Below are 27,443 nucleotides of genomic sequence, written 5' to 3'. Positions count from 1 at the left end.
CTATACGGCAATTTGATTAGCCAGTTTGTTGATGGGGTTCTTTTTATTTTTTTTCCTCTGAGTTTCCCTCTATATTCTTTGTGTATTTGCTTCTGTGCATCAGAATCATAGCAGTTTGGGTAAGGGGATTTACACTTAAAATTTTAGAAAATATTGCCAGATTTTGCTGCAGTAAAAGAAGAATAATGAAGGGAATTAGTTCAACTAAATATCAGTGCTTTCTTTGTTGTGGTGTGTGATCTTAAGGAAGTATCATTTATTTTTTAAATAAATAGAGTTTTAAATGAGGAATGGCTATTTAATTTTATCAGATGCATTTTTATCATCTGAGATAATCATGTTGCTTTTCTCCTTTTATCAATTACTTTATTAATTAAATTAGTGGATTTCCTAATATTTAAATATTGGTACAGTTGCGTAATCTCATTTGGTCATAACATTTAAAACATGGCTAAATTTTACTTGTTAACATTTTATTTAGGATTTCACATTAATGTTTGTAAGTTATAATGAGATTTTGTTCTGTTTTGGTTTTGGTAATAGTGTCATATTGGCTTTATAAAATGAAAAAAAAAAAAAAACCTCCCAGATTCATGCTCTCCTATAATTTAATCTTGAAATTACTTGTTCTTGTTCTTGAAGATTTTATATAACTTACCTTGTGACGTTTACTCTTTGGTAATTTATCTTACCAAAAAGTATCTGTTTCAATCAGGCTTTGAAATTTGTATAACAAAGGGGCATACAAAAATTATGATTTTAAAATTTTCCTCTTCTTAATTTTGGAAATTGATGCTTTCTTATTTAGTTAATATGGTGGGTATCCTAGAATATTTATTATTTATTACCTACCTTTCCGAACCAGTTCTTGAGTTTATCAAGTTTACTTTTTATTAATATCTACCTTAATCTTCATTAATTCTCTTTCTACTTTTTTTAGGAAAGAAAATCTTACATGTTGTTCATTTACATTCTTTTGTTTACCATTTAGTATAAAGTCTTCAAGAACATTGCTTTTTCCACTGAGCTTAGTCTTTGTTGAATTTTACTTTGATGTAGAATGTTTTTGTTATTATTATTTACCATATAATGTTACTGTGTAGTTTTTAAAAAATTATTTATTAATTAAAAAAATTAACAAATGAAATAAAAATTAACAGATAATCAGTAATTTACATATCATCACTTAGTTGCATATTCATCATTTCTTAGAACATTTGCATCCATTCAGAAAGGAAAATAAAAAGACAATAGAGAAGGAAATAAAATGAAAATAGAAAGAAAAAGATTATACCTACCATAACCCTTAGCCCTCGCTTTCACTGATCACTAGCATTTCAAACTAAATTTATTTTGACATTTGTTCCCCCTATTATTTATTTTTATTCCATATATTCTACTCATCTGTTGACAAGTAGATAAAAGGAGTATCAGACACAAGGTTTTCACAATCACACAGTCACATTGTGAAAGCTATGTCATTATTCAGTCATGTTCAAGAAACATGGCTACTGGAACACAGCTGTACATTTTCAGGCAGTTCCCTCCAGCCTTTCCCTTACATCTTGAATAACAAGGTGATATCTACTCAGTGCGTAAGAGTAACCTCCAGGATAACCTCTGGACTCTGTTTGGAATCTCTCAGCCATTGACACTTTTTCTCATTTCACTCTTCCCCGTTTTGGTCGGGAAGGTTTTCTCAATCCCTTGATATTGGGTCTCAGCTCATTCTAGAGTTTTTCTCAATCCCTTGATGCTGAGTCTCAGCTCATTCCAGAATTTCTATCCCATGTTGCCAGGAAGGTCTACACCCCTGGGAGTCATGTCCCACGTAGACAGGGGGAGATTGGTGAGATTGCTTGTTGTGTTGGCTGGAGAGAGAGGCCATATCTGAGCAACAAAAGAGGTTCTCTTGTGGGTGACTCTTAGGCCTAAATTTTAAGTAGGCTTAACCTATCCCCTGTGGGGTTAAGTTTCATATGAATAACCCCCAAGACTGGGGGCTCAGCCTATAGCTTTGGTTGTCCACACTGCTTGTGGGAATATCAAGAATTCAACTTGGGGAAGTTGAATTTCTCCCTGTTCTCACCATTCCCCAAAGGGGACTTTGCAAATACTTTTCCACTCACTGATCAAATCACTCTGGGATTCATCAGGGCATCACTCTGGGCAAACCAACAAAATCTCATGTCCTACCTGAGATTCCAAGTATTTATGGTGTTCAATCAAACTATCTACATAAATTATATTAGAAAATGCACCAGTCAAAATATAAATTTTGTGCCAAATAAACAGTTTTTGATTTTGTCTCACACATAAGTTGAAATTTTAAAATATTAATTACCATCTATTTCAGCACCCTGCAGTAATGACATTCCTTTGTTCTTCCTCATGCAAAAACATTTTTAAAATTTGTACATTTAGTCTCTTATTATATACTCTAGGCATTCCTAGATTATACCATCTCAATCTTTAACATCTATCTTTGTTTCTGATTTCATTTATGCCCCCAACCCTTCTCCATCTATCATTCTCACATTCAGCTTCATTCAGTGTTCTAACGTTATTGTATTACAGTTAGGTAGTATTGTGCTATCCATTTCTGAATTTTTACAGTCAGTCCTGTTGCACAATCTGTAACCCTTCACCTCCAATTACCCAATAGATAGATTGGCTTTTAATAAAAGGGGATTTATTTAGTTAAAAACTTACAGTTCTTCAGAGTGGGACTGTGCAATGGTGGCTCAGTGGCAGAATTCTTTCCTGCCATGCTGGAGACCCAGGTTTGATTCACGGGTCCTGCCTGTGCTAAAAGTACACAAAAAACCTTATAGTTCTTCAGAGGACAGGCAGCTAAGTTTCTTCTGAGGTTCTCAACACAGGAAGGCACAGGGTGATGTCTGCTGGCCTTCTCTCCCAGCTTCTGGGTTCCAACAGCTTTCCCTGGGGTGATTCCTTTCTGTATCTCCAACTGGGTTGAGCTACAAGTAGTGCGATGAGGTATGCTGTCTTGCCTTGAACTCTCTTTTGACCTCTCTCTCTCTTTTAAGCCTCCAGCTAATTAAGTTCAACATGACTCTTTACAGAAGGCATCCCCTTAGCTGACTGCAGATGTAATTAGCCATGGATGAGTTTCACATGCTAATGATTCAAGTCCACAGCAACAGAACTAGGCACCATCACCTGGACAAGTTGCCACCTGAACCTAACTGTACCACAAGGTCTTGATATCGTTTTCATTTTCATCTCACAAGAACCTAGAGAAGACTTTTTTTTTTGGAAAATGTACTCAGATTTAATCATGCATAAAAACTAATTTAATCTAACAGTAAAACACAAGAAACAGTATTAGATTTGGTGTAATATATTATATATTTTAGCTTTAAAAGCCATAGAAATCAGTTATCCCCGTTTTTTTTTCCTATAAAAGACCCATTTTTTCCAAAGCATTATTAGCAAACAATTTTAATTAGAATATAATGACAGTTATCTGCTGCAATGAGTTGAGGGGAAATTTCATAATTTATATCATTACAGATGTAAAGTAAAGTATAATGGTTCAACTTTTTAGTGCTTGGCAGAGTTGAATCATGATAACAGGTCAATATGAAATCACTTGATTATAGTGGCAAATATCTGACATTTGAAATGTATCTGTACTCTTTTCTATAATCATGTTAGAGTCAAGTATATTTGTTTTTACATCTGTTATAACTACTGTTGCAAAGGAGAGATACTATTGCTTAATTTCCAAGAGAGATGCACAGAGCAATTTTTTCTCCAAGGTACATGTGCAAACCAATACAGAGATCTAAATTTTTCACATAATATATAAAGCAGGAGAAGCCTCTTCAGTGTTATTTTTTGAAGTCTGAAATGCTGGCACTTTCCAATTAGGCAACAGTTCTTCATTCCTGTAATCTGGCTCAGAGCTACTGCTTACTATGGGTCTAGAGCAGCAGACATGATTTCTTTTTAGATGTCTTCTTTTCCACTGGTATTTTTCTATTTATCTGTATAACCAGATTATAAAATATCTTATTAACATTGATATTTGACTTTGCAGAAGATTCTAAAAAGAGACAGTTACACCACTGTCTTGCTAAATTTTGACCCTGTACTTTACCAACTACTCACTCATCTTCCAGGCTGCGTTTATTGCCAGCCAAAATCATTGGAACATCTTCTGCATCCTTAATTGATAAAGTCTGTTCCCTCAGGTCCTGTGAGTCATGAAATGTAGCCTGAACTGTAATAGAATATACTAGTGCAAACCTTTGGCCATTGTTCATAAACAAATCCCTCATTGCTTTAAATTGCTCTGTCCCTGTTATATTCAGGATTTTGAGTATACACTGTTGGCAACCTGTTTCAACTTGCTTTCTGTATGAAGCTTATGTCTTGGATTATATTTTTCCACAAAAGTTCCCTGAACAAATTGAACCGTGACTTGTGTGGTCTATAAGTACTGACAATTCCCTCCATTCCAGCACCTCCCCTACCTCTGCGTCTTCCTCCTCTCCCTTCCTCTTGGTCTCCTCCCTCCTTCTGTTCCACCTCTGCACAGTGATGGTGGTAGTGGCCTTGGGAGCCTAGAGAAGACTTCTGTTTCTGTCCAAGATGTTGTAAAAAGGAACAGTTTTTCTTTCCCACTTGAAACAGCCAAACAAACAAACATACAAAGCCACAACAGAAAAAATATATTTTAAAAATGTTTTTTGTAACTCTAGATAATAGGTAGCAGAAGATAGTGATCCCTGTGAGATGGGTGAATTTTCTGAGTTCAGGAGATGGCGCTGAAAGCCTGGGGAGATCAAGACAACTAGAATTCACAGAAGAGTGAACTGTTGTGGAAAGAGCTGCACAGAAATCTACAGAGGGACTCCTCATGTGTTGCAAAGTACATGCAGAGTTCATACATGTGAGAAAATCTCTAGGGAAAGAACCATCTAAAAGGATTAAAGGGAGAAGTGCTGGCCACTCACACAGAACCAGGAATAGTGCCTTTCTCTACCAGCCTGACTGAAAAAACTTAAAATTCATTTTGTATCTTTATTTTATAAAGAAAAATCTTTATTTTATAAAGATTATTCATTTTGTATCTTTATTTCATAAAGATTATTCATTTTGTATCTTTATTTTATAAAGATACAAAAAGGCTTTTGGTAGAGAATTCAAGAAAATCTTGCCTCGTAGTGGGGAATACTTAATGTTAGATTGAGCACTGCTCTAGACTTATTTAACAGTCCATTAAAACAAGATCCCAAAAGATCATATTTCCAAGTAACTGGAAAGTTCCAGTTCTAACTGAACTGTTCAAGAATATTTGTAATAATACTAATAGCATCCAACAAGGTAAAATTCATAATCTCTGATATCCAATCAAAGAATGCTAGCCGTATGTTCAAAAGTTAAAAAGTTAAGCAGAGACATGAAAGACATAAAGACGGACCCAAATTGAGCTTTTATTGTGAAAAGTATGATGTCTGAGATGAAAAATAACACTAGATGAGATAACTACAGATTAGCATGGTAGAGGAAAAGATTAGTGAACTTGAAGATATAGCAAAAGAACATATCCTAAATGGTGCACAAAAAAAAAAAATGAAAAGTTTCACTTTGAGCTGTGGGACAACTTCAATATATAAGCAATTGCAATCTCCAAAGGAAAGGGATGGGATGGAAAAAATATTTGAAGAATAATAACTGAAAAATTTCCAAATTTGCAAAGAACTATTAACTCACAGATCAAAGTTGCAAGGAGAAGAAACATGAAGAAATTGACACTAAGGCAAATCATAATCAAATTGGTCAAAATCAGTGATAAAGAGAAAATCTTAAAAGTTGCCAGAAAAAAAAGAAGGATGTTAGGTACGGAGGAACAAAGATAAAGATTATAGCCTCTTTCTTATTGGAAATAGTGCAAATGAAAAGACAATAAAGCTGCAACCTTGAAGTACTGAAGGAAAAAAACTTTCAACCATGAATTTTATATTTGTCAAAAGTGAAGACAAAGATGTTTCAGACGAAACCCAAAAATTATGACCATATATTACAGGATTTATAATATAGATAAGAGTTAATTATGTGAAAAGAATGGCAAAAAGTACAGGAATGGAGGCGAGAAAAGGGAAAAGTGCTGTTGTAAGGTTATTCTATATATGAACTGTTATAATATCACTTAATGGTAGACTGTGATATATTGAAGATGTATACTATAAACCTCCAAGCAATCACTAAAGTAATAAAACAAAGAGTTAGAATTAGTAGCACAAAAAAGAGATAAATCATTAAAAAAAATAATGGAAGACAGAAAAAGGTAACAAGGTGATCAACTTAAATCTAATTATATGAAGAATCATATTAAATTATTATGATCTAAACATTCCAAATAAAAGGAAGAGATTTACAAATTGGATAAAAAAACACTTCTCAACTATATGATGAGTATAAGAAAACCCATTTTAGGAAGATACAAAAAGGTTAAAAGTTAAAGGATAGAAAAAAGAAATACCATGCCAACATTAGTCAAAAGAAAGCCTGAGTGGTAAATTATTATCAAAGGAGATTTCACTAGATATGGACTTTATCAGAATGTGGTAAGGAATTTTGTTAATGATGAAGGTCATTTTATAATGCTAAAGGAGTTAGTTAATCAAAAGGACCTAACATTACCAAATACACTTATGCTGTTAATAACTGAGCATCAAAATACAGAAAGCAAAATCTGATGGAACTGCAAGGAGATATAGCCAGAGATTCCAATATTGTTCTTTCAATAATTGATAGACAAATTAGTGAATTAGTAAAATTATTTTGTCTCATTTATCTCTTCTCCCTTTTGGTCAAGAAGGCTTCCTCAATCCCTTGATGCTGGGTCCCGCCTCATCTTGGGATTTCTGTCCCATGTTGCCAGGGAGATTTACATCCCTGGGAGTCCTATTCCACATACTGGGGAAGGCAGTGAATTCACCTGTCACATTGGCTTAGAGATAGAGGCCACATTTGAGCAACAAAAGAGATTCTCTGGGGGTGACTCTTAGGCATAATTTTAAGTAGGCTTAGCCTATCCTGTGCAGGAATAAGTATCATTATGGGCAGATCCCAAGATCGAGGGCTTAACCTATTGATTTGGTTGTCCCCACTGCTTATGAGAATATCAGCAATTATCCAAATGGGGAAGTTGAGATGACCTTCTAAGGTGACTAATGCTTTCCTTATAGCTTCACTCTCCTCTACTGTGAAAGCTGGAAGTGCCTATTTACTAGTTATTTTTCAGTTATTTTGTTGTTTTATTGAGCTAATCAATAAAGAAATGGGCTATCTCTTTTTCCACTACCCTCTACTTTTATGGCATAGTAGAAGAACTTAATTATAGTGTCATTTTATCTGCTTGAATATGCTAAATCCCTGAACAAGAAAAGCTGTTATAGGAGGGTGAGAATGGAAGCATACCTTACTAAACTAGTACTGAATTTTTTGTGAGGGGGAAATTATGGAATAAATTAATATGATCAAAATAAAATACTAGCAATATTTTCTTAAACTAATTTGGTTTAAAATTGTGACTTTTTGCCACCCTGTATGATAACAAATAACTATATATGACTCCAGAGTGCCATGCAGAGCAAATTCTAGAAATGACAATTGAAGTAATAATCCCCTTAAAGTGAAAGGCTAGAGCTCTAGGAATAGCACAGATAATCCAGTATCTCTCTCCTCCTTCCATCCCACTTTGCAGGATGATGAACTGGACATTTTTTTTTAAATGATGAGGCAGGTAATTGACACCTCAGTTGTGACTTGAGTGTCCAGTGCAGTATTTATTGAGTAGCAACATATAGGTCTCCTTTCCTTGGACTTTGGTTTGGTTCCCGTTTTGATCACACTCTTCCCTGGCCCTGTTGGATTTACTTTGGATATTATTTATTAATTGACAGGGGGAGAACTTGAGGGAAGAAGAGGTTTTTTTTTTTTTTTTTAGGTCCTTAAACTTTTTTTTTTTAAGTTTTCTTTTCCTTTGGGAAATGGTAGTATAATGTTAATAATCTTTAAAAAATAAATATAAGACAGAGCAAGAACATTCTAGAGATCGCCAGGCTCAGGCACGGAGGGGTGTGAACCTCTGACATCACTAGAACAGTCCATCCCCATCCCTGCTGCTCGGCAGGAGCACCTGACCTGGCCATTCCTGTGCTGCATCTCTGTTTCCTTCTCCTGTTCTCAGCCCCACCTCCGACTCCGGTTTATAACGCCCCTCACTTCATCTCAGTCCCAATTGAGCAGTGTTGGCTTTGTTTTTATTTGATGCAAATGAGCTCTTGCACAGCAATTGGTGCCTGTATTGGGGAAACAGCATGCAAGCAAGAAGCTTACAGTCTCAGCGGTGAAAATATTTTCATATCAGAGACGGAGAAGTCTTATAGTTGTTTGTGTCATCCCTTCTTCTCCATACAGAAGATACCAAAAAGTTACAATTATCTTCATCTTATTGATAAGACCACTAATTAGCCAAAATGTCTGTCAACATCAACTCTAGCATGTCAGACTAGTTCTTTTTTTTTTTAACATGGGCAGGTACTGGAAATCGAACCCTGGTCCTCTGGCATGGCAGGCAAGCATTCTTGCCTGCTGAGCCACCATGGCCCCAGACTAGTTCTTTTGCCACAAGATGTCCTGTCTGATTGTCAAGGTTGAGTGTAAAGGAAATGGAATCAAGACAGTTATAGTCAATATGGTTGACATTGCAAAGGCACTTAATCAACCTCCAATATATCCTACCAAATATTTTGATTCTGAGCTGGGAGCACAGACCCAGTTTGATGTTAAGAATGACAGTTACATGGTCAATGGATCTCGTGAGGCAAATAAGCTGGTATAAGACATGTTAGATAGATTCATTAAAAAAATTTATTCTCAGTCCTGAGTATGAGAATCCTGAAACAGATCTTCATGTCAATTCAAAGAAGCAAACAATAGGTAATTCTTGTAAAGCCTATGTCTATCAAGGCATGCTTGACACAGTCATAAACTATGCACATTCATTCTCAAAAACCCAGCTGAGAATATTGACAGTGGTATAGGAAAGAAAGAAAAGGAAAAGAAAAATAGGAAGGGCAAAGACAAGGAAGATGGCTCCATATCCAGCAGTGACATACCACCACCACCAATACCAAATGAAATCATTCATCCTCCACATGCTATTGGAAAAAGAGGAGGATGATAATTGGGGAGAAGATACGACTGAGGAAGCTCAAAGGTGCAGAATGAATGAAATCAGTGACCATGCTGAAGTTTTGATGCTCAGTAATGATTTGGAAAGGACTGTTGAAGAGTGAGGCAATATCCTGTTTGATTTTGTTAAGAAAAAGAAAGAAGAGGCTACATAAAAGATTCAAACTGACATTGTGGGTAAGACAATTGAGCTGAAATTCTATACATCTATTGTATAAAACAAGAAGTACAGATGTGAGTTTCAAAATCTGTATATTATATTTTAAGTATTTTATCTATTTTAGTTTGGTAAATCGTTAGGAAGTTGTTATGACTTAGGAACCTCAGGTCCATCTTTGATCTTTTGAGGATATTTATGATCTTGAGTATCTGGTTATGCATTTTAAATTTTAAATGGGTGGGAAGAATATTCTTTCTTTACCATATTTCCTTTTTCCTTCAAATACTTTTCTTTTATCAAGAAAATATAATGCTCAAATTACATACACTATTTAGTTATTTTTATGGATATCATTTAGAAAACAGTTTCAATAGTTTACTGTTATACTAGGGATATGCAATTATCTGGGTGTGGAGAGTCCTATTTTTGTGCTTCTAATAGAGTTTTATTCACTTCGCAGCAAAAAGTGATCACTGTGTGATTAGAAATGTCTCTGTGTTAACTCATGCTGCTAGGTTTTTTCTATTCTACTTTTGTGTTTTGAATTAACTACTTTTTGAGTTGATTGTTAAAAACTGTGGTGCATGAATAGATAAAAGAATGAAGGTATTTTACTAAAGATAGTCTAAAATTCTTGGCTTATTCAGCTGCTTAGTGTACAGACAGCCAAAACTAAGTCCTTAAATTTATTTTCTTGTTTGTATTCATATGTGAGATAGAATTTTCTTTCCTTTTCTTTGTTAAAAAATTTTATTAATTGTGAAATATAACATATTTACAAAATACTGAATTTCCAAATACATTTTAGCAAGTAGTTATAGATCAGATTTTAAAGTTTGGTGTGGGTTACAGTTCCATGAGTATTCATCTTTTCTTCTAGCTGGACACAAACAGAAATCTCGATATAATGATTGAACAGCCATACTTTTTTGTTAAATCCTATCTTCTCTGTTATATTCCTCCTCTTTAAATAACACACATACACGCGCACACACACATATATATAAGTAATAAATTTCAAAGCACCTTGCCACAATTAGTTGTAGAACAAATTTCAGAGTTTGGTATGGTTATAATTCCGTAATTTTAGGGTTTTATTTATAGCTGTTTTAAGGTACTGAAAGCTAAAAGAAATACCAGTATATCAATTCAACACTCATACTCATTTATTAAACCTGAACTTCTCTGTATAACTCCACCATCACCTTTGATCTTTCTCCCGCTGTTCTAGTTTGCTAGCTACCAGAATGCAATATACCAGAAGTGGGATGGCTTTTAAAAAGGAGAATTTAATAAATTGCTAGTTTACAGTTCTAAGGCCAAGAAAATGTCCCAATTAAAGCAAGTCTATAGAAATGTCCAATCAAAGGAATCCAGAGAAAGATACCTTGGTTCAACAAGGCTGATGAAGTTCGTTCAGGATTTCTCTCTCAAGTGAGGAGGTTCATGGTGAACATAGCCAGGGTTTCTTTCTTCCTCAGCTGGAAGGGCGCATGGCGAACACAGCATCATCTGTTTAGCTTTCTCTTCTGGCTTCCTGTTTCATGAAGCTCCCCGGGAGGCATTTTCCTTCTTCATCTCCAAAAGTTACTGGCTGGTAGACTCTCTGCTTTGTGGTGCTGTGGCATTCTCTGCTCTCTCAGATTCTCTCACATTCTCCAAAATGTTTGCTCTTTTATAGGATTCCAGTAAACTAATCAAGACCCACCCAAATGGGTAGAGACATGTCTCCACCTAATAATCCACCCTAACAACCACTCTTGATTGAGTTACATCTCCAGGGAGATGATCTAATTATACTCTCAAACATACAGTGCTGAATAGGGATTAGAAGAAACTCCTACCTTTACAAAATGGTATTAGGATTAAAACATGGCTTTTCTAGGGTACATACATTCTTTCAAACCAGCACACCCACTCTTTAGGGGTATTTGAGCTATGCCCATTCTAATTTTTTCATGTTGGAAGGGGCTATCGATAATATGGGATGGGGGATGGAACTAGCTGATGCTCTAGAAAGGCTGGTCCCTCTGCATTTCATGATTATCTTGTCCAGGGACCCATCTGGAGGTTGTAGGTTTTGGCAAGTTACCCTAGTGCATAGAAACTTTGTAGAATCTCATATAATGCCCTAGGTATTTCTTTCATGTTCTTTTATTTGATACACATAATAAAGGGTCAGAAAATCTTTTCTGTAAGGTTCCAAATAGTAAATAGTTTTAGATTTTTTTTTATTAATTAAAGAAAAAAAAGAAATTAACACAACATTTAGAAATCATTCCATTCTACATATGCAATCAGTAATTCTTAACATCCTCACATAGATGCATGATCATCATTTCTTAGTACATTTGCATCGATTTAGGAAAAGAACTAGCAAAACAACAGAAAAAGATATAGAATGTTAATATAGAGAAAAAAATAAAAATAATAATAATAGTAAAAAAAAAAAGAAAAGGAAAAAGAAAAAAAAGACAAACAGACAAAAAAACCTATAGCTCAGATGCAGCTTCATTCAGTGTTTTAACATGATTACTTTACAATTAGGTATTATTGTGCTGTCCATTTTTGAGTTTTTGTATCTAGTCCTGTTGCACAGTCTGTATCCCTTCAGCTCCAATTACCCATTATCTTACCCTGTTTCTAACTCCTGCTGGACTCTGTTACCAATGACATATTCCAAGTTTATTCTCGAATGTCGGTTCACATCAGTGGGACCATACAGTATTTGTCCTCTAGTTTTTGGCTAGACTCACTCAGCATAATGTTCTCTAGGTCCATCCATGTTATTACATGCTTCATAAGTTTATTCTGTCTTAAAGCTGCATAATATTCCATCGTATGTATAGACCACAGTTTGTTTAGCCACTCGTCTGTTGATGGAGATTTTGGCTGTTTGCATCTCTTTGCAATTGTAAATAACGCTGCTATAAACATTGGTGTGCAAATGTCCGTTTGTGTCTTTGCCCTTAAGTCCTTTGAGTAGATACCTAGCAATAGTATTGCTGGGTCGTATGGCAATTCTATATTCAGCTTTTTGAGGAACCGCCAAACTGCCTTCCACAGTGGTTGCACCATTTGATATTCCCACCAACAGTGGATAATTGTGCCTCTTTCTGCTCATCCTCTCCAGCACTTGTCATTTTCTGTTTTGTTGCTAATGGCCATTCTGGTGGGTGTGAGATGATATCTCATTGTGGTTTTGATTTGCATTTCTCTAATGGCCAGGGACATTGAGCATCTCTTCCTGTGCCTTTTGGCCATTTGTATTTCCTCTTCTGATAGGTGTCTGTTCAAGTCTTTCCCCCCATTTTGTAATTGGGTTGGCTGTCTTTTTGTTGTTGAGTTGAACAATCTCTTTACAAATTCTGGATACCAGACCTTTATCTGATATGTCATTTCCAAATATTGTCTCCCATTGTGTAGGCTGTCTTTCTACCTTCTTGATGAAGTTCTTTGATGCACAAAAGTGTTAAATTTTGAGGAGCTCCCATTTATTTATTTCCTTCTTCAGTGCTCTTGCTTTAGGTTTAAGGTCCATAAAGCCGCCTCCAATTGTAAGTTTCATAAGATATCTCCCTACATTTTCCTCTAACTGTTTTATGGTCTTAGACCTAATGTTTAGATCTTTGATCCATTTTGAGTTAACTTTTGTATAGGGTGTGAGATACGGGTCCTCTTTCATTCTTTTGCATATGGATATCCAGTTCTCTAGGCACCGTTTATTGAACAGAGTGTTCTGTCCCAGGTGAGTTGGCTTGACTGCCTTATCAAAGATCAAATGTCCATAGATGAGAGGGTCTATATCTGAGCACTCTATTTGATTCCATTGGTCGATATATCTATCTTTATGCCAATACCATGCTGTTTTGACCACTGTGGCTTCATAATATGCCTTAAAGTCCGGCATATGCCTTAAAATCAATTTAGGTAGGATCGACATCTTAACTATATTTAGTCTTCCAATCCATGAACATGGTATGCCCTTCCATCTATTTAGGTCTTCTGTGATTTCTTTTAACAGTTTTTTGTAGTTTTCTTTATATAGGTTTTTTGTCTCTTTAGTTAAATTTATTCCTAGGTATTTTATTCTTTTAGTTGCAATTGTAAATGGGATTCGTTTCTTGATTTCCCCCTCAGCTTGTTCATTGATAGTGTATAGAAATGCTACAGATTTTTGAATGTTGAGCTTGTAACCTGCTACTTTGCTGTAGTCATTTATTAGCTCTAGTAGTTTTGTTGTGGATTTTTCCGGGTTTTCGACGTATAGTATCATATCGTCTGCAAACAGTGATAGTTTTACTTCTTCCTTTCCAATTTTGATGCCTTGTATTTCTTTTTCTTGTTTAATTGCTCTGGCTAGAACCTCCAACACAATGTTGAATAACAGTGGTGATAATGGACATCCTTGTCTTGTTTCTGATCTTAGGGGGAAAGTTTTCAATTTTTCCCCATTGAGGATGATATTAGCTGTGGGTTTTTCATATATTCCCTCTATCATTTTAAGGAAGTTCCCTTGTATTCCTATCTTTTGAAGTGTTTTCAACAGGAAAGGATGTTGAATCTTGTCAAATGCCTTCTCTACATCAATTGAGATGATCATGTGATTTTTCTGCTTTGATTTGTTGATATGGTGTATTATATTAATTGATTTTCTTATGTTGAACCATCCTTGCATACCTGGGATGAATCCTACTTGGTCATGATGTATAATTCTTTTAATGTGTTGTTGGATACGATTTGCTAGAATTTTATTGAGGATTTTTGCATCTGTATTCATTAGAGAGATTGGTCTGTAGTTTTCTTTTTTTGTAATACCTTTGTCTGGTTTTGGTATGAGGGTGATGTTGGCTTCATAGAATGAATTAGGTAGTTTTCCCTCCACTTTGATTTTTTTGAAGAGTTTGAGGAGAGTTGGTACTAATTCTTTCTGGAATGTTTGATAGAATTCACATGTGAAACCGTCTGGTCATGGACTTTTCTTTTTAGGAAGCTTTTGAATGACTAATTCAATTTCTTTACTTGTGATTGGTTTGTTGAGGTCATCTATTTCTTCTTGAGTCAAAGTTGGTTGTTCATGTCTTTCCAGGAACCCATCCACTTCATCTAAATTGTTGTATTTTTTAGCGTAAAGTTGTTCATAGTATCCTGTTATTACCTCCTTTATTTCTGTGAGGTCAGTAGTTGTGTCTCCTCTTCCATTTCTGATCTTATTTATTTGCATCCGCTCTCTTCTTCTTTTTGTCAATCTTGCTAAGGGCCCATCAATCTTATTGATTTTCTCATAGAACCAACTTCTGGTCTTATTGATTTTCTCTATTGTTTTCATGTTTTCAATTTCATTTATTTCTGCTCTAATCTTTGTTATTTCTTTCCTTTTGCTTGCTTTGGGATTAGTTTGCTGTTCTTTCTCCAGTTCTTCCAAGTGGACAGTTAATTCCTGCATTTTTGCCTTTTCTTCTTTTCTGATATAGGCATTTAGGGCAATAAATTTCCCTCTTAGCACTGCCTTTGCTGCGTCCCATAAGTTTTGATATGTTGTGTTTTCGTTTTCATTCGCCTCGAGGTATTTACTAATTTCTCTAGCAATTTCTTCTTTGACCCACTCGTTGTTTAAGAGTGTGTTGTTGAGCCTCCACATATTTGTGAATTTTCTGGCACTCCGCCTATTATTGATTTACAACTTCATTCCTTTATGATCCGAGAAAGTGTTGTGGTATGATTTCAATCTTTTTAAATTTGTTACGACTTGGTTTGTGACCCAGCATATGGTCTATCTTTGAGAATGATCCATGAGCACTTGAGAAAAAGGTGTATCCTGCTGTTGTGGGATGTAATGTCCTATAAATGTCTGTTAAGTCCAGCTCATTTATAGTAATATTCACATTCTCTATTTCTTTATTGATCCTCTGTCTAGATGTTCTGTCCATTGATGAGAGTGGTGAATTGAAGTCTCCAACTATTATGGTATATGTGTCTATTTCCCTTTTCAGTGTTTGCAGTGTATTCTGCGCTTATTTAGGGGCATTCTGGTTCGGTGCATAAATATTTATGATTGTTATGTCTTCTTGTTTAATTGTTCCTTTTATTAGTAGATAGTGTCCTTCTTTGTCTCTTTTAACTGTTTTACATTTGAAGTCTAATTTGTTGGATATTAGTATAGCTACTCCTGCTCTCTTCTGGTTGTTATTTGCATGAAATATCTTTTCCCAACCTTTCACTTTCAACCTATGTTTATCTTTGGGTCTAAGATGTGTTTCCTGTAGACAGCATATAGAAGGATCCTGTTTTTTAATCCATTCTGCCAGTCTATGTCTTTTGATTGGGGAATTCAGTCCATTAACATTTAGTGTTATTACTGTTTGAATAATATTTTCCTCTACCATTTTGCCTTTTGTATTATGTACATCATACCTGATTTTCCTTCTTTCTACACTCTTCTCCATACCTCTCTCTTCTGTCTTTTCGTATCTGACTGTAGTGCTCCCTTTAGTATTTCTTGCAGAGCTGGTCTCTTGGTCACAAATTCTCTCAGTGACTTTTTGTCTGAGAATGTTTTAATTTCTCCCTCATTTTTGAAGGACAGTTTTGCTGGATATAGAATTCTTGGTTGGCAGTTTTTCTCTTTTAGTAATTTAAATGTATCATCCCACTGTCTTCTCGCCTCCATGGTTTCTGCTGAGAGATCTGTGCATAGTCTTATTGAGCTTCCCTTGTATGTGATGGATTGCTTTTCTCTTGCTGCTTTCAAGATTCTCTCTTTCTCTTTGACCTCTGACATTCTGATTATTAAATGTCGTGGAGTATGTCTATTTGGATCTGTTTTGTTTAGGGTATGTTGCACTTCTTGGCTCTGTAATTTTAAGTCTTTCATAAGAGTTGGGAAATTTTCAGTGATAATTTCCTCCATTAGTTTTTCTCCTCCTTTTCCCTTCTCTTCTCCTTCTGGGACACCCACAACACGTATATTCATGTGCTTCATATTGTCTTTCATTTCCTTGCTCATAGTTTTTCATTATTTTCCCTATATTTTCTTTTTCTTGCCAGATTTCAGATGTTCCATCCTCCAGTTCACTAATCCTTTGTTCTGTGTCTCGAAATCTACCATTGTAGGCTTCCATTGTTTTTTACATCTCTTCTACTGTGTCTTTCATTCCCATAAGTTCTGTGATTTGTGTTTTCAGACTTTCAGTTTCTTCTTTTTGTTCTTTCCTTGCCTTCTTTATATCCTCCCTCAGTTCATTGATTTGGTTTTTGATGAGGTTTTCCATGTCTGTTCATACATTCTGAATTAATTGTTTCAGCTCCTGTATGCCATTTGAATTGTTGGTTTGTTGCTTTAACTGGGCCATATCTTCAATTTTCCTAGTGTGATTTGTTATTTTTTGCTGGCATCTAGGCATTTTATTACCTTAATTAGTTTATTCTGGACATTGCTTTCGCTTCTTTTATCTAGGGTTTTCTTGCTGGATGAATTTGTTGTCTGTGTGTTCTTTGACATCCAATTCAGCTTTATCTGGACCTTTAGCTTAAGTTTTGTTTAACAGAGGAGAATTTTTCAGTTCTTGTTTTCTTGTTTCTTGCCCTGCTTGTGTGGTGCCTTCCCCCCCCACATTCTTAGGAGGGTCTACTTAAATATTATAGACCCCAGCCAGATTTTCCCAGACCAAACTGGCCTCCTATCAGGAGGAAATAGTCACCTGCGTCGGTTTTCCCTGAAGGTGAGACCCAGCAGGTTGAAAGACTTTCCTGTGAAGTCTCTGGACTCTTTTTTTCTTATCCTGCCCTGTATGTGGTACTTGTCTGACCGCAGGTCCCACCAGCATAAGATGATGCGGTACCTTTAACTTCGGCGGACTCTTCCTGCTGGGGGTGTGATGGAGACGGAGGAGAGGTTATAGGCTGGTTTTAATGTCTTCAAATTACCAAGCCCTGGTGACTGAATTCCTTGATGGAGGGATTCCACCTGGGTGGGGCTTCACCCCTCCCCTGGGGAAGGCACAAGCTCCAGATAAGCCCCCAAAAGAGCTCACTTCTGCCTATACCTGGGGCTTTTGCAACCTGAAAAGTCCTGCCACTGTGTCCAGAGGCAGTCAAGTCTTTGTAGATACACAGCCACAAAAACCTCTGTTTCCTTCTTGTTTTCTCCCTTTTTTCTGTTAGTCTTGCCCCCTTGGCGCCAGGGCAAAAATGAGCAACCTCCACTTTGATCAGGTTCACCTAATCTGGGGGCCTATTTTTAGTTGTCAGAATTTGTTAATTAGTTCCACAATTGGCATTTGATTGTGTCCAGTCCCTGCTGCTGGTAAAGTCCTTTCCTTTCCCCTCTGGGAAGCAGCCTGTGGGGGAGGGGTGCTGGCCGCCGCCACTTTGGGAACTCACGGTTCTGGGGGGTGCTCGCAGCTGGTCCAGCTGGTCCAGACTGGGGTACGCTGTGTGTCCGGTCACTATCGTGGCTCCAGGAGCTGTTCTGTACTGTTTCTGGTTATTTAGTAGTTGTTCTGGAGGCCGAACTAAAATACGCATGTTGTTAAGCCGCCATCTTGACCTGAATCAAACCTCCTTTTTAAAAGCCATTCCATTTCTGGTATATTGCATTCTGATACTAGTAAACTAGAACACCCACTATCACCAGTGTTACCCAACTTTGCTCTGAAAGTTCTTGTCTGAGTGTTAGGCAAGAAGAAGAAATAAAAGGCATCCAATTTGGAAAGGAAGAGGTAAAACCTTCCCTATTTGCAGATAACATGATCCTATTTACAGAAAATCAAGAAAAATCCACAAGAAAGCTCCCATAGCTAGCAAATTAATTCTGCTAATATTTTAGGAACTATGAGGCCAGATTACATACATTTCCATTCTCATTTCCCAGTTCGGTATAGTATATCATTTTTGTTATTCTAGACAGTGTAGAGCCCTTTAGTTATTCATGTCTCGGTTTAAAAGCAACCTCTTCCACTAAACGAGGATTGAAAACAAAGCCTCTGGGATATCAAACTGGGTCCATCTCAAGTGCAAAATGTCTTTTTATAGAACTGCTTTCACAAAGTCACACTCTGAACTTTTTCGCCTCTCTTGGCCTCGGTTCTCACATCAAGGAAGATTGAGGCTAACTGTAACACAGGAAGAAATATGAGGGGTGCAGATGGTGAGGCAGTCTGAATTCAAGCTCTCATTTGGGGTACAAAGAATAAGTATAGGCCCGAGAGTTCCTTGGAAGGTAGGATAAGAGAAATGGTCAGAAAGAGATCTCTCACATTGTAGAATGATATTTGCCCATTTTTGTAGTCTAGGAAAACTTCAATTTTGTGTTTGCACTTTCAGGGAGACCCTTTTAAAGGAGGAAAGATCCATAAAATAAAATCAATCCCTATAATGAATCCAAATGTTTATCTCTAGAAACATTAGGCCTGCTACCCTTTCAGCTTGCAGAGTCCTTGTGTGTGTTCAACTGCCGGTTTGTAGCCTTTTCTACAACCACCTGCCAATAATGCCTCCCTGAGGTGAAGTTCTCCTCATCCAATACACTGAAGTGGCACTGAATTCATATCTCTCTGGATTATCAAGTACATTAGAGGGGATTTCCAAATTTCAGAATTCTCAGATCCTCAGATAAGGCTAAATAGGGATGAGCTTTTTCAGGATGGTTTGGGAATATTTTTAGCATTTTTCTCACTCTTGCTAATTGGCAAAAACTCACATTTGTGTTAGGGACAAGCTGTAGACACTGAAGCAGTAGTGACTCATCTCCTTTCCAAAGAATATCTTGTATTCTAGAGCAATGCTAAGGCAGATTCTCCACACTTCTCTAGTCTGTGGTGATCCTTTGGAGGCTGCTGATCTTTTCTGAGATCCTGACTTCAGTCTTCTTCAGTTTATTCGTGTTCTCTCTTCCCAGATAGTTCATTCTCTAGAGTATTTCTTGGGACTTCTCCTCTGCTTCTCTGGCAAACCTGATGAAATGTTTCAGACTAGATTTGCTCGTATTCAGATTGAATAAGCATCCTTGCAGTCTCAAGAGGTTCATCTTACTCTTTTCATTCAATAGCTGGAACCTTATCCTATACTCAGGCTTAATCATTTCTTTACAATTCAGCTTCTCTCCCTGAATCATCACTGCTCTTTCTCGCTCATCAGCCAATATCCTTTAAGCGACTTCAAGTTTCTCCTTCAGTGTGTTCAGTATTTCCTGGAATACCCAACTGTAATTCACAACAGCCTCTTCTACTCTATATACTGTGCGATTCTTGTGCTTTTGGGACAGGAAACCCTTGACACAAAGTTTGATTTGGCCTTCTGTGGTTGTTCAGTGTTCATATAGTGGTTATCTTCTGGGATTTTTTGGCTGTAAATGGGAGTGGAGCCTTTTGGACATCCTGGCATGTGTTGCTAGTTGAAGATAGGACTGTTTGTTTTGCTGTGGATAAGAAAAAGATTAGTGGGTTTCTTCCATTCTGGAGCAGACATACTTGGCAACAGTTATGCCCACTGTTAAGCATCAGTGGCCCAAGGATCATGCAGTTCATACAGGCATAGCAGTTTGGCTTAATCTAGATTCTTCAAATCAAACATTTGGGATCACTTTGTCTTTCTTTTTTTCTTTGTAACCCGGAGTATTTTCTTTTGGGAAAACAGCTGAGACAGTGGAGAATGAAGAGCTATGTTCATTTGTTTTATTAGCCTCTCTATCAGGTTTTCAACTCTTCCTCTAGTGTATTTTTAATTTCCATTATTGTGCATTTCATCCCTGTACTTTCTGTTATGTTTCTTTTTAAACTTTCAAATTCTTCTTTCTTCTCACACATTGTTGTCTTAAAATCCATTAGCTCCATATCTAACAGTTTATTTCTAACTGTTAAATAAGTCTAACAATTTATATCTATCCATATTTTCCTTCATCTCCTTGAATTGATTGGATTTGTTTGAACTTCTTTGATTAGTTCTAAATTCTGTGTCTCTGAAGTTTTAATTTGTTTCCTTGACTGAGCCATATCTTTCTGTTTCTTAGAATGGCTTCTACTTACTTTTTTTTTTCGTGGTAGGCACCGGGAAAGGAACCCGGGTCTCCCGCATGACAGGTGAGAGCTCTGCCTGCTGAGCCACCGTGGCCTGCCCTGACTTGTAATTTTTTCCCAATGTTTGGGTGTATGATTATCTTGATGAAGTAACTCTGAAGATCAGTTTCTCTGTCTTACCTAGGGTTTTGTTATAAATTGACTACGTGTTAAGGCTCTTTGATGCTTTGTCCAACTTATGCTGAACCTTTAGAGTAGCCATGTTTAACTGTTCATGTTTTCTTGGGTCTTTTGTAACTGTTTCTTGCCCTGGATGTGTGTGTACAACTTTTAAGATTGCCCTTGAATGTGCGATTGTTTTACCTTCAGGAGAAAACTTCCCCTTTTCTATGCCTTCTCTGGGAAACCTGATCTGTTTGTTTTTGTGCGGAATTTTCTCCTAACTCATATGATTTATTTAAATTGTCTCCCTAATGTAGTGCTGCCTTTTCATTAAACTTTTCAGTTCTGGGACTTATCCTCCCTTACAGCAGTTCAGTTGTCCCCCACCCTCCCCCTCCTCTTACTTGCTCCTTAGGTATGCTGCCTGAGGTCCAGATGAGGTCAGTGTTTAAAAATGTTGGGGTTTTTTTTGTTGTTGTTGTTTAGGTGATCCAGCAGTTAGAGACCTGGTTGACTGTGTACTTCAACAGTTCTCCTGCAACCTCTTTTATTCCCTGGGGACCCTTTGTTTGTCCATGCTCACCAGTTGCTTGTGTTCTGCCCTGGGTCTCTGCAGATTTCGGTCCCTGAACCTGGATAGGTGTGAGGCTCTACTTAGTTGCTGTGAGTGACTCTGTGATCTGCATCTACTGCAGCACGTACTCTGGGTGTGCTCTCTTTATGCTGCTCTGAAGCTGTGTGGGAGCACAAGTGTGGGGGAGTGGTTCAGACTGTCATGTCTGGACAGAAGATCTCTGACCTTGTTTTTGGTGTTTTTTATTTTTCCTCCTTTTTTCTTTGATTCAGCATATGTAATGTCCTTTTCAAGTTTCTGTAATGCTTCAGAGTCCCAAGCAAGTGAAGTTTGCCCTTTTATTAGTTGTTTCTGAGGAGAGACTTTTCTAGGGGATGTCTTATCCCCTATTGATCACTTTGTTGATCATATCACTTTCATATTACATATACTATTGTAATTTGCTTTCCTTCCTCCTCCATTTAATTATCTGTCAGTTACATGTTCCATGTCAGTAAATACAGATCACTCATTTAAGAGCCACGTAGTTTTCCGTGTCAGTAGATGCAGAAAGTATCATTTAAAAACTAGTTGCCTCATAAGGAATGGATATACTGTCATTTGTTTACATATTTTCTATTGGTGGATGTCTAGATTGTTTCCAACCTATTACCGAGAAATATCCATATACATATATAGTTGTTTCCTCATGTGAACCAAGTTTCTTTTTTATACATGGGCAAACACTGGGAATCAAACCCAGATCTCTGGCATGGCAGGTGAGAATTCTGCTGTTAAGCCACCATTGCACCGCCGTAAACTAAGTTTTTTTTTTCTTTTTAATAATTTTTTATTAATTAAAAAAATTATAAGAAAGAAATGCAAACATCCTTAATATATGTTCATTCTGTTCTAGATATATAAGCAGTAATTCACAATATCATCACATAGGTGCATATTCATCATCATGATCATTTCTTAGAACATTTGCATCAATTCAGAAAAAGAAATAAAAAGACAACAGAAAAGAAAAAGAAAAACAGAAAAAGAAAAAAAAAATTTTACATACCATACCCCTTACCTCCCTTTCATTGATCACTAGCATTTCAAATTAAATTTATTTTAACATTTGTTCCCCCTATTCTTATTTTTATTCCATATGTTCTACTTGTCTGTTGACATGGTAGATAAAAGGAGCATCAAACACAAGGTTTTCACAATCACACAGTCACATTGTGAAACCTATATCATTATACAATCATCTTCAAGAAACATGGCTACTGGAACAGCTCTACATTTTCAGGCATTTACCTCCAGCCTCTCCATTACATCTTGGATAACAAGGTGATATCTACTTAATGTGTAAGAATAACCTCCAGGATAACCTCTGGACTCTGTTTGGAATCTCTCAGCCATTGACACTTTGTCTCATTTCACTCTTCCCCCTTTTGGTTGAGAAGGTTTTCTCAATCCCTTGATGCTGGGTCTCAGCTCATTCTAGAGTTTTTCTCAATCCCTTGATGCTGGGTCTCAGCTCATTCTAGGATTTCTGTCCCACGTTGCCAGGAAGGTCCACACCCTGGGAGTCATGTCCCATGTAAACAGGGGGAAGTGGTGAGTTTGCTTGTTGTATTGGCTAGAGACAGAGGCCACATCTGAGCAACAAAAGAGGTTCTCTTGGGGGTAACTCTTAGGCCTAATTTTAAGTAGGCTTGACCTATCCTTTATGGGGTTAAGTTTCATGTGAACAAACCCCAAGACTTGGGGCTCAGCCTATAGCTTTGGTTGTCCGCACTGCTTGTGAGAATATCAGTAATTCAACTTGGGGAGATTGAATTTTCCCCCGTTCTCACCATTCCCCGAAGGGGACTTTGCAAATACTTTTCCACTCACTGATCAAATCACTCTGGGATTTATCGGGGCATCACTCTGGACAAACCAATAAAATCTAATGTCCTACCCAAGGTTCCATGTACTTATGTTGTTCAACCAAGTATCTATATAAGTTGTATTAGGAGATGCACTAGTCAAAATATAAATTTTGTACCAAATAAACATTTTTTGATTTAGTCCCACACATATGTTGAAATTTTAAAATATTAATTACCATCTATTTTCAGCCCCCTGCAGTAATGACATTCCTTTGTTCTTCCTCATGCAAAAACATTTTTAAATTTGTACATTTAGTCACTATTATTATATACTCTAGGCATTCCTGGATTATGCCATCTCAATCTTTATCATCTATTTTTCTTTGTGATTTCATTTATGCCTCCAGCCCTCCTCCCTCTATCATTCTCACATTCAGCTTCATTCAGTGTTTTAACATAATTGTATTACGGTTAGGTAGTGTTGTGCTGTCCATTTCTGAGTTACGTTCAGTCTTGTTGTACAATCTGTATCCCTTCAGCTCCAGTTACCCAATATCTTACCCTGTATCTATGTCCTGATGGTCTCTGTTACCAAAGAAATATTCCAAGTTTATTCACTAATGTCAGTTCATATCAGTGAGACCATACAGTATTTTTCCTTTTGTTTCTCACTAATCACACTCAGCATAATGTCCTTAAGGTCCATCCATGTTGTTACATACTTCATAACTTTATTCTGTCTTACAGCTGCATAGTATTCCATCTTATGTATATGCCACAGTTTGTTTAGCCACCTGTCTGATGATGGACATTTTGGCTGTTTCCATCTCTTGGTAATTGTAAATAATGCTGCTGTAACCATTGGTATGCAAATTTTTGTTTGTGTCCTTGCTCTCTTGTCCTTTGAGTAGAGATAGCATATAGATGGGACTTGTTTTTTATCCATTCTGCCAATCTATGTCTTTTGATTGGGGAATTTAATCCACTGACATTTAGTGTTATTACTGCATGGGTAGTACTTTCTTCTACTATTTTGCCTTCTGGATTTTATACGCCATATCTGATTTTCCTTCTTTTTACCTTTACTCATAGTCTTCCTTTCTACACTCTTCTCCACACCTCTCTCTTCTGTCTTTTGGTATCTGTCTTTAGTGCTCCCTTTAGTATTTCTTGCAGAGTTGGTCTCTTGGTCACAAATTCTCTCAGTGATTTTTTTGTCTGAGAATGTTTTAATTTCTCCCTCATTTTTGAAGGACAGTTTTGCTGGATATAGAATTCTTGGTTGGCAGTTTTTCTCTTTTAATAATTTAAATATATCATCCCACTGTCTTCTTGCCTCTTGTCTTGGTTTCTGCTGAGAGATCTACACATAGTCTTATTGGGCTTCCCTTGTACGTGATGGTTTGCTTTTCTCTTGCTGCTTTCAAGATTCTCTCTTTCTCTTTGACCTCTGGCATTCTGATTAGTAAATGCCTTGGAGCACGTCTATTTGGATCTATTCTCTTTGGGGTACGCTGCACTTCTTGGCTCTGTAATTTTAAGTCTTTCATAAGCGTTGTGAAATTTTCAGTGATAATTTCCTCCATTAGTTTTTCTCCTCCTTTTCCCTTCCCTTCTCCTTCTGGGACACCCACAACACGTATATTCATGCGCTTCATATTGTCTTCCAGTTCCCTGAGTCCCTGCTTATATTTTTCCATTTTTTCCCTTATATTTTCTTTTTCTCGCCGGATTTCAGATGTTCCATCCTCCAGTTCAGAAATCCTATGTTCTGCCTCTCGAAATCTACCATTGTAGGTTTCCATTGTTTTTTTTCTTCTCTTCTACCATGCCTTTCATTTCCATAAGTTCTGTGATCTGTTTTTTCAGACTTTCAATTTCTTCTTTTTGTTCATTCCTTGCCTCCTTTATATCCTCCCTCCATTCATTGATTTGCTTTTTGATGAGGTTTTTCCATGTTTGTTCGTATATTCTGAGTTAAATGTTTCAGCTCCTGTATCTCATTTGAATTGTTTTTTTGTTGCTTTGACTGGGCCATGTCTACAATTTTCCTGGTGTGATTTCTCATTTTTTGCTGGCATTTAGGCATTTAATTACCTTAATTAGTTTATTCTGGAGATTGCTTTCACTTCTTTTACGTAGGGTTTTCTTGCTGGTGAATTTGTTCTATATGTTCTTTGACATCCAATTCAGCTTTATCTGGACCTCTAGCTTAAGTTTTGTTTAACAGAGGAGAATTTTTCAGTTTTTGTTTTCTTGTTTCTTGCCCTGCTTGTATGGTGCCTTTCTCCCCCCACACTTAGGAGGGTCTACTTAGGTATTTTAGACCACAGCCCGATTTTCCCAGACTGAACTGACCTCCTGTCAGGAGGAAAGAGTCACCTGCATCAGTTTTCCCTGAGCGTGAGACTCAGCAGGTTGAAAGATTTTCCTGTGAAGTCTCTGGACTCTGTTTTCTTATCCTGCCCAGTATGTGGTGCTTGTCTGCCAGCAGGTCCCTCCACCATAAGATTGTGCAATACCTTTAACTTTGGCTGGGGGTGTGGTGGAGACAGAGGAGAGGTTGTAGGCTGGTTTTAATGGCTTCAAATTACTAAACCCTGGTTTCTGAATTCCTTGAGAGAGGGATTCCACCTGGGTTGGGCTTCACCTCTCCCCTGGGGAAGCCACAGGCTCCAGACAAGCCCTCAAATGAGTTTGTTTCTGCCTGTGCCTGGGGTTGTTGCAGCCTGAGGAGCCCTGCCACTGTATCCAATGGCAGTTGGGCCTTTGTAGAAATGTAGCCACAAAAACCTCTGTTTCTTTCTTTTTTTTTTCCTTTTACCATCTGCCCTGCCCCCTTGGCGCTGGGGCAAAATCAGCAACCTCCACTTTGACCAGGTTCACCTGAGCTGGGAGCCTATTTTTAGTAGTCAGAATTTGTTAATTAATTTCACGATTGGCATTTGTTGGGCTCAGTCTCTGCTGCTGGTAAAGTCTCTTTCTTTTCCCCTTCGGGAAGCAGCCTGTTGGGGAGGGGCACCGACCGCCGTGGCTTGGGAAACTCATGGTTCTGGGAGGCTCGCAGCCGGTCTTGCTAGTCCAGATTAGGGTACGCTGTGTGTCCGTTCACTGACATGGCCCCAGGAGCTGTTCTGTACTGTTTCTGGTTATTTAGTAGTTGTTCTGGAGGAAGAATTAAAATGCGCACATTGTTAAGCTGCCATCTTGGCCCTGAAGTCCTGTAAACTAAGTTTTAAATGATGAGTAGGATGTCAGTAGAGAATAAGGATTACTGTGAATGTGAAATATTTTCTATGCCAAGAGAACAATATGTAGTTTAAAAAACTCTGCTGATGAAAAGGACTAACTTTTAGCCAGGAGAGAAGAATTTATGTTTCTGGGCTTTAGGGGTAGAGTACCTCCTGTTTAACTGAGCTGTGTATACTAGAGTTTTCTACTGTATGGAACAGACAAATCATTACTGAATAATTTTTTATTATTTTCATAGTTTGGAGATAAAAAACTTTTTATTTCAACAAATGTTGCTATTTGGAGAAGTAGGATCACAAGCTTATAAAGTGAGCTTGTAGATGTAGGTAGTTCTGGGAATATGTCTTTATAGCTTAGTTATCTATCTCTTCTTAGCTCTGTGGTCTAATTGAGAGTATTTGAGTCAGTGTCCAAAATAGCTCAGCCCTCTACTACTATCCAGTTGAACTGACTATTAAACAACTATCTTAAAATAACTATTGATGGGGTGCATGGGAGGTTCGGTGTTAGAATGCTTGCCTTCCATGTGGGAGACCTGAGTTTGATTCCCAGACCATGCCGCCCCTCTCCCCAGAAACCTATTGAGAAATTGCTAGTTTATCAAGTAGGTATCTAAAAAGGGCATAGGTGACCTAAAGTAGATGAGCTGCATTTTGTTGTGCATTACTCTTAAGTGTTAAATTTTATTATCCTTAAGTTTTGCTTGCTGCTTATTTGTTCCAGAGAAATGTCCAATGTTATATTGTTGCCTAGTATTGTGATATCAAGTGCTAACTAGTATTCTTTTTTGTCAATAAAGGTTCCTGTCTTATTATTTAGTTTCTGCTACATTGTCTAGCCTCTGCTAAGTTTTCTCAATTAAAATTGGTTAGAAGAAGAGGTGAAACTAAAATTTATTAATTTTGGGTGCTGAATTTTGTATTCTAACAATACATTGAAAACTAAATGTCAACAGGTGGGTGAGGGTACATGGGAAAGCGGTGGGTTCTTTGTAGGAGAAAAGGAAACGTCTTCATATAGATTATGGTGGCGAAGGCATGTTTATGCACTTAGGTTGGATTGTTTGATGTGTGCATAAAACTGTTTAAAAATGAACAGAGAAACAAGTGCTAGAGAAAATGCAGAGAAAGAGATGTACCTATTCACTGTTGGTAGGAAGACTGAGAGGTACAGCCCCTTGGAGGGCAGTGTGGTAT

The 27,443-nt window shown here is 37.1% G+C and overlaps 1 protein-coding gene and 2 pseudogenes across 1 annotated transcript in view; 2 read left to right on the top strand and 1 right to left on the bottom strand.

Moving 5' to 3' along the window:
• ACAP2 (ArfGAP with coiled-coil, ankyrin repeat and PH domains 2) overlaps positions 1 to 27,443 on the top strand; it is a 194,773-nt gene that overhangs the window by 36,142 nt on the left and 131,188 nt on the right. The gene's annotated exons all lie outside the window — the stretch shown is intronic.
• On the top strand, positions 980 to 14,829 carry LOC143648232 (eukaryotic translation initiation factor 5 pseudogene; annotated as a pseudogene).
• LOC143648811 (ras-related protein Rap-1A pseudogene) lies at positions 3,826 to 8,643 on the bottom strand (annotated as a pseudogene).

The sequence above is a fragment of the Tamandua tetradactyla genome, chromosome 10 (genome assembly GCF_023851605.1).
Source record: "Tamandua tetradactyla isolate mTamTet1 chromosome 10, mTamTet1.pri, whole genome shotgun sequence".
Taxonomy (NCBI): domain Eukaryota; kingdom Metazoa; phylum Chordata; class Mammalia; order Pilosa; family Myrmecophagidae; genus Tamandua; species Tamandua tetradactyla.
The sequence above is the reverse complement of the archived record's forward strand: the minus strand, read 5'-3'. Positions and strand labels throughout refer to the sequence as shown.